The 6,615-nt window shown below is 47.1% G+C and overlaps 1 long non-coding RNA gene across 1 annotated transcript; it reads right to left on the minus strand.

Annotated features, from left to right (window-relative positions):
• Nucleotides 1-3,157: 3,157 nt before the first annotated feature.
• Nucleotides 3,158-6,168, minus strand: LOC129686774 (uncharacterized). The gene is made up of 3 exons (XR_008721700.1): nt 6,106-6,168; nt 4,683-4,744; nt 3,158-3,228 (listed from the first exon to the last, which is right to left on the minus strand). It is a non-coding gene; the product is annotated as an uncharacterized LOC129686774 (long non-coding RNA).
• Nucleotides 6,169-6,615: the final 447 nt, after the last annotated feature.

Raw genomic sequence — 6,615 nt, forward strand, 5'->3', positions numbered from 1 at the left:
ACACACACACACACACACACACACACACACACACACACACACACACAGTGCCTGCTGAGTTCATTTAGTGTTCCTTGTATGTCTGTGATTTCAGGGCTGACCACTTAGTATGGTAACTAGTTAGACTTCTCATCTCTGGGAAGGTCTAGTCTCCCATCTCTCAGTTAGTTGCCTGAAGTTCTTTGTCTAGGGGTGGGGCCCTGTAAGATTTCCCATCCAGGTTAGCATGTCTATCGATGCCATCATTGTTCTGATCAAAATTTTTTGAGGAGTCTTGGAGGTAGCTTCCCTCTCATTTCTAAGAGACACATTCTCACAGCAGAATTCCTGGTCCTCTGGGTCTTACAGTCTTTCTTCCTCCTCCTGTTTGGTGTCCCCAAGCCTTAGGTACAGGAACTGTGTTGTAGACGGGTTAGCTGGGGCTGTTCACCACAAGGTCAGCTGATCTCTACCTTTTGACCAGTTGTGGTTTTCTGTAATGGTCTTTAGCTGCTGCGAGAGGCAGAGCCTCTTTAATGAGGGGTGAAAGCCACACTTATCTGTGGCTGTAAGAATATTTAGAATGCACTTAGAAATTACGCTGGTCTAGTAAAGTGATGGTAGAAGGCTCTCTAGGATCCATGACCTCATTAGCCCTGGGCGGGTGGGTAAATTCCTAAGAACAGGAAAGGTTTCCCTCTTGTTGAGCAGGCCTCAAGTCTAATTAGAGCGATGCTGGTGACTGTGAAGACACAAACGCCTCTGTTTCATATTTAGGGATGTCTTACCGTGCTGGTCATTGCTGTGGTTCACTGCTGGCTAGGACATTTGACTGCTTCCCTCCACCTGCAGCTTGCACAGCACCTTCTGATAGTCGGGAAGTTAGACCCTGGGAAGGGGGCTTTCAGGTCAGATCCAGATGTATCTTTTGAGTCTGGTCCAAACTGTGGTGTCTTTGGCAACAGAGACTCATCTTCGACCTCTGGGAGGCAACCAAGGTCAACAGCAATAGACTTGTTTTGAGATTCTCTTGGACTACTCTGACTGACAACTCAAAAGGAGGTTCCTTATGCCTGGCACTGGGGTTTTGTTCTATAGTCTGTGGGTCTTGTGGGGAGCATTGTCATCAACCTTAATTAGTCTAGCTTCACTTAGTGTGTGTGTGTGTGTGTGTGTGTGTATGTGTGTGTGTGTGTGTGTGTATGCGTGTGTGTGTGCCTGTGTGTGCATTTATCATTTGGGGTAAATATAAAATATGACTCCTTAAGGCATTTTCAAACCTCCTTAATGTTATTTGTCCTTTCTCCCTTCTTCAATACAGAAGAACTGTACTGACCTCCGAAAAGCTCGGCTGTCTATTCCATGTAGATTGTTTGCACCGTGTCTTTGAAAAGACCACGATGATATGCTCCTTAGTCACGTGGTAGATTTCCAAGTATTTATTTGCCTAAAGGAGCTCGGGAACAGATTTCCCTCCTGTCACTTTGACACAGTGGCGAATTCTCAGAAAACCTGCATCTACCTGGACACGACAAGCCGGGAGGTTTGTTCTCTGCGGTGGAATCTTGAAAGCTCGTTCTCTTCCTTTCATTTATCAACAAAGCAGGAATTTGTTCTGACCAACAGACGCTTGCAAGTAGGTCAGCCCTACCTCTGCAGAGCAGGATGTTTTTCCAGAAGTGACTCGTGGGAGAAGGCTCTGATGATGGGTCATCCGGTGGTGGTGGTGGTGGGCGCTCGATGTGGTTCTGTCCCTAGTGGCTGTGTTGTGGAAATGGAAAATTCTGGACCTATTAGTAAAGCTCTTGGGGAGTAGGCAAGGTTAGGGACAGTCATGGAAATCGGGGGGGGGGGGTGAGGGCCTTCCTCTGCTTAGCACGTCTGCAACTTGTCACATTTATTACCCACTCTGAGAATTTGTGACACCAGGTCCACAGAAGACGGACTATCGTCACCCTGGCAAGCTGTCACAGAAAACAGAGAAAGCTTACAGTTCAGGACATAATTCTTTTACAGCTTTTAATAATGTTTAGGATGAAAAGACCCTGACTGAAAGTGCAATGAGTTGATAGAATGTTTGGACCAAAAAAACCTCAAATGACTAAACATGGCCTTTTGAGTCTCTTTTGTGGCTGGGGACAATGGGATGTGCTTCCTCACTTTCCTGTCATATTGTACATTAAAGATTCCACTTTATCCCCTCCTTTGACAGTTGGTAGTCCGGACGTCCTGGGCTGCAGCTTCTCCCTACAGATCACGCTGTTTAAATTAACCTGTTTCCAGCCGCGTTACAGCACCCTTGCCAAGCTCTGACCCTAAGTAAGCCCATCTCCCACACAACCTCTGCTGCTGTTGCCTAAAAATTTCAGTGAGTCACTCCTCTTAGCAAACCCATTAGAGAGAGAAGGCGGCCACCCGTCCCTCATGCCGTAGTACCAATTGTGTCACGGGTCCCAGCTGAGAACCCAGACGGCCAGGGTGTGTGTGTGGGAGGGAGGGGGCTTTATTTGGAACCAGAGGGAAGTATGTCTTGGGATAAAAGCTCCATGCACAGGGGACAGGCCTAAGTAGGGGTGAGAGGAGACCATGCTTGGGTGGCCTTTGGGAATGCAGAAAGGAAAGAAGACAGAATGATTTCACAGTTTACCTTACACTGGTGAGCTACAGTGATAAAATTCTTTTTTTGTTGTATTGTTTGATTTTCTTTCTTTCTTTCTTTTTTCTTTCTTTCTTTCCGAGGTAGCATTTTACTAAATAGTTAGGTTAGTCTCAAACACACTTCATAGCCCATGCTGGCCTGGAACCCGTCACCCTCCTGTCTCAGCTTCCTGAGTGCTGGGATTATGGGATAGGGCCATCCTCCTTGGTTCATGCTGAGATTCTTGTGTGAAGAAACTAACTTCCCACTGCAGCATAAGCTCCACAATGAGAAAAGTATGTTCTTTTTTTTTTTAACCAACTTTTGTTCAGCAACGATTGTTCTGACCAGCACATTAAACACATGAAAGACTGAATGGACGAATGACCCTTTATACAAATCCTGCTATAGCTAATGTGTAGCTCTGGAGCAGAGAGAGTCAGCTCAGTGGTTAAGAGCCAATATTGCTGTTACAGACGACTTGAGTTTGGCTCCAGGTACCCTCATCAGGCAACTCACAACTGCCTCTGACTCCAGCTCCAGGGGATCCGACGTCCTCCTCTGGCCTCCGCAGGCATCGCATGCAGGTGCATAGATACCCTCGGTCACGCCTGCACACACACACGATTAAAGAGAAAAAAGAAATCTTAAGAAAAACGTGTCGCTGTGCCTACTGCAGCTATGTTTTCAGTTGACTTCCAAAATGCTTTTAAATATTTTAAAATATTATGTGCTGCTAACAAATAAAAGCATGTCCACCCCGCTGCTGCCTCCCGCTGCTTAGAATACTTAAAACAGTAAGTGTCAGTTCTAGCAGCTAAGCAAGCTTATTACAGGAGTCAATCAAGGAAAGATTTATCGACCACCGATCTGTGCCCAGGAATTTGTCTCCTGGAAGACAGAAAGGCCAATCTGTTGATCCATATTTTGCTCTATACTTATAAGGACCTAAGGCAAGCAGCTGGGACTTTTACTGCTCAAACATGCAAATGTGCGTGGCAAATGGTGGCCACCACCATTTTAATCTTTCCTGTGCCATCTTACGGTCTCATTATGACCACTTGTCTGATGTATTTAATTTCCCAAATTTTTGTTCCATGAAAAATGGAAACTGTATTGTCTTAACATCAGAAAAATGTACAGAAAAATGTAATAGAAAAAAAACTGCATCTAATTTTGTTAATAAACTATAGATGGCAAAATGACATACAGTTTAGATTTCCGAAGCTCACATTCCGGAACTCACATTTTTCTGTAACATTAATTATGTAGTTTTAGGTTTTTGGCAAGAGAAGAACTCTACACTGTGATATTTCTACCTTCCTGTTCCTCAAAGTAGGTCTGAAATGTTAATATAGACGGAACAGCTTCCCTGGCGAGGTGTGCAGTAAGCTGGAAGGTGTGGCGTTTGCTTTAGTGGTAACTCCGGCAGTGAGTCGCAGAGCAGACCCTCTGACCATTGTGAACACCCTCAACTCTGACACACACTTATCCCAATTATGTCTGGAAGCACAGAAAGATTTAGTAGTTAATGCTGGAAGCATGGTTGCCATCCTGGCTCCTGGACTTGTCCACTGTGCTGGGTTTTCTTGTTATTCTATGTCTCCGTTTCCTTATTTATAAAATGGGGTCAGATTAAGATCTCAAACAGAGTAAGAACATATGTATTAAGGAGTCCAGAGTTCAGTTTTTCAGAAGTGGGGAGAGAGAAGACGGAGCCAGGAATGCCAGAATCAATCAGAGTATAGAACGGAGAACTTGGACATGGCCCCAGGGCCTAGAATGAGCTAATGGAGCCCAAGTTGGACAGTGCTCCGTTGAGAGGCGTTCTCAGTTACTCTACTGGGACTGGGTCTAGGAAATGCACTGCTGGAGGCGGGGTAAGTGGAGGAAGTGAGTGAAGAGGCCACGAACTGAGTACTTTCAAGACAGCCAGTTCACTTCCCAGTGGGAGGAGTCCCTGTGGGAGCAGAGTGATCATTGGTGTACCCTTGCCTCCTTGGGGTTTCTAGTGCTCCGATAAAATACCATGACCGAAGAGCAACTTGGGGAGGAAAGGGTTTACCTCACACTTCCACATCACTTTCCATCATCAAAGGAAGTCGGGACAGGAGTTCAGGGTAGAACCTAGAGTCAGGAAATGAAGCAGAAGAGGAGGTGAGCCTCTTACTGGCTTGAACCTCGTGGCTTCCTCAGCCTGCTTTTGTATAAGCTCCAGGATCACCTGTCTAGGGGTGGTACTGTCCACAATAGGCTGGGCCCTCACACTTCAGTCATTAATCAATATCCCCCCCCCCCCCCCCCCTCACCGGCTTGCCTACAGCCCATTCTCATAGAGGTAGCAGTTGGTTTTCTCCTCCTACTATGTTGGCTGTGGGAATAAGCTATAGGTGGCCAGGCTTGGTGGCATGCACCTCTGTTCCCTGAGCCATCTCACCGGACCCATCACTTAATTTCTCGAAAACATTGTAACATGACTTGCTGTGACTGCATAGGACACAGAGTGTGACCAGAGAATGCTTTCCCCGAGCAGCCCTGCTAAGCTTGGAGCGCCCTGGGCCATTCCCAGGCTCTGCTGACTTTCTCCTCTGCCCTAGAGCCTTGCTTAAAGCCTATGGCTCTGACCCTGAGGCCAGCTGCCGGCCATCCTGGCATCTGAGGTGTTCTCAGGCTGACATCTCTGGGTTCTTCATCAGCATCTTTTCTGAGCCAGTGGACCGTGAAAAACTAAAGTAGAGAGAGTCTACACAAGGTCTCCTGTGTCCCCGACTGGCCTTGAAACAGTGGAGCATGACCTTGAACTTCTGATCCTCCTACCTCTACCTGCTAAGTACTAGGATTACAAGCCCTCTCTACCACATCCAGTTTGTGTGGTGCTGGGTATCAGGCCCAGAGCTTCACACATGCTCTGTAAACACTCTGGTGACTGAGTCTGCCCTCCCCTACTCCTTTTTAAAACTCTGGGTAGACAGGGCAGGATGTCTCCATGTAAGTCCGGCTTGGCCCATAACTTCCATCACTCCTGCCTCCATCCCATTTTCTACGTGCCCACATCCATCTGTGACTCGCCCAGTTCTTGCTACCTGCAGGAATCTCTTAAGTCATCTGGGAGGAACCTGAAGCCAGATGCATTGGCTTCTTTTGGGAGCTCTAGAGGGGACTTCAGTTCAACGCTAAGTCCACTTTCTGCTTCCACAGATTTCCATCTTACACCGAGCCCCCACCCCGCCCCCCGCCCCGGACTACTATAAAAAGACACTTCCGAGGAGGTGAGAGCGTGGGTGGGGATTTAAAGATTAACGCCACTCAAGTTCTCGGAGCCCTCAGAGAATGGGAAGGCTGTTGGTTTGCAGGACCGCAGCTTGTAAACCCTTCCCCCTCGATTTGTTTGATCCTAGAAATTAAAGGAGAAGGAGACCCCAAGCCCTTCAGAATGTGGGAAACCTTAAGACCATCTTCCTGGCAAGCTTTGCAGAAAGCAAACAGACCTTCAGCCGTTCTGGGGAGAGCGAAAATTAGCAGCGAAAGTATTAAAATATTGATAGCAGCCATTCCGTGTCCAGGCCTTGCCAATTAATAATTAACTTTACCTTGAAGGTAATCGTTGGGACGAGGGTTGCCACCCGCTTAGCTTTCAGGAGGCGGGAGAGTGCCACTCGCTCTCTTTTTCCCACGCTTGCTGAGTCTCTAACAGACCACCCCCTTCCTCGGTGGTCAGTGGCTGGGAGTTTTTTGTAACCCGCAAGTGTACCGGGAACACTTCCCAGAAGGCTTGAGCTGCTGGTCTCTGTCCGAGGTCTACCTGCCTCAAACGGACTTTTACTGTCTTGACTCATTTGTGGATGTCACCCCTGTGTATATGTGTTCATGTACAGGTGTGTAGGTGTGTGTGTGGAGGCATACACGCATGTGTGTGCGTACCTGTGAAGGCCAGAGGCCAACATTGGGGTATCTTTCCACTTTAGTTTTTATTTATTTTTAGTTAAAATATAATTGCA

The sequence above is a fragment of the Psammomys obesus genome, unplaced genomic scaffold (assembly GCF_907164565.1).
Source record: "Psammomys obesus unplaced genomic scaffold, mPsaObe1.curated_primary_1811, whole genome shotgun sequence".
In the NCBI taxonomy this organism is placed as follows: domain Eukaryota; kingdom Metazoa; phylum Chordata; class Mammalia; order Rodentia; family Muridae; genus Psammomys; species Psammomys obesus.